The following is a 1,658-nucleotide window of genomic DNA, read 5'->3' as shown; positions in this document are numbered from 1 at the left end:
TCCTTAATAAATAATTCATAATCAGAGCTAGGTTAAATCCGTTAACCTCTCTAATTACATCTTTATTCTTAAGTACTATTGATTCTCTAATGAATAATATATTCATAAAACTATTCATGAATACAAGCTCGTTACTTATTCAAGTACCAAATCAACCTCAAGGGAATTATTTTTCTACTTCTTCAAAGAAGAATGAATGGACTTCATCTCGTATATTAACATTCTCGGCTATCTATTTCATCATATTTTCAAGATACAAAGAATATGATTTAGAATCTCGAAATCCGTAACTAGTAAATAAAAAAACATGAATCCATAAATATGAGTATACTTATAACTCATGATTAAGATCATTCTATATATGACCATCGGTAGACTCAAATTTAATTTTTTATACTTAACGAAAAATATCAAAAAATCAAATTGTGTATGTGTCCCAATTCTACATAATCTCATTATGCATAATACACTCATTCAATATCCCTCTATATTAATGATGCGGATAACTTCATTCCATTTTTAATGAGAATGGCATGTATTAGTAATATTTTAATTAAAGATTTCTTAACTTTAATTAAATTTATTACGAACATTGTTTCGATTATTATCCTTAAATACTATTATCTTGTATATAACACTTATATACAATATTTAAGGTTGCATAAATAATCGCGGACTTTTCAATGATATCATAAAGTATTTAATAATACATGCACATAAATAATGAATAAATTATTTTATTAATTAAATATTAAATATCCTTATTACATCTCATGCTTTAATGACACTATTCCTAACATGAACCTTGTGATGAGACTTTTATTTCAAATATGAACGGTTATCAAATAAAATGCATAAACTCTTTTTCTCATAATATCAAATTAAGATTTTTTTTGGTAAGTAATATAAAATTAAGATTACATATATGCTTTATCACCTATATAGTATAAGGTTTTAATAAGTTCAATTAAATTTGGTAATCTTAACAAATACTCTTTGAAAATGCATGAGTCAAGATTTTTACTCTTTACTCTTGATTCATAAACTTTTAGTCAAATAATTACACTAACAAAAGAATATTTATAAAAAATAAGAAGTAAAAATTCAAACTAATGCACTCTTAAAAGTAAATTCTCTATTTTTTTATTAAGGCGAGCTTAGAAACTTAACCCAACGTGATGAAGACTGGGCTTTGAAGTTTCTGCAAAGGGGCTTTTTGTACTTATAAAATATCACCTACATTTAAACTAGTAAAAAAAAAAAAAAATCACCTACATGTTTAGCGTAATAAGGTTTGTAGTGTTATTGGCCCCTGTAAATATGCTCATGTTGGAGTTTTAATTTGCACATTTCAATTTTTGTAAAATTATAAATTATGATGGATATGTGATTATTTTTGTTAAATTAAAAAAATGTATCATTAATTTTATTATAAGCATAAAAATGACTAATGAAAATCTATTAAAAAAACGACCAATGAAAAATTGTTTTAAGGATTAATTGACGAAAGAAAAAATTTAGGGAATAAATGCTAGTAATTCAGGTACTTCAAAAAATTCTAAAATAATGCAACCAATTACAATAAAAGCGTTGTTGTTGTTGTTAGTATTACTATTATTACTATTATTATTATTATTATTATTATTATTATTATTATT

This window comes from Morus notabilis, unplaced genomic scaffold (assembly GCF_000414095.1).
Source record: "Morus notabilis unplaced genomic scaffold, ASM41409v2 Scaffold1378, whole genome shotgun sequence".
Taxonomy (NCBI): Eukaryota; Viridiplantae; Streptophyta; class Magnoliopsida; order Rosales; family Moraceae; genus Morus; species Morus notabilis.
The sequence above is the reverse complement of the archived record's forward strand: the minus strand, read 5'-3'. Positions refer to the sequence as shown.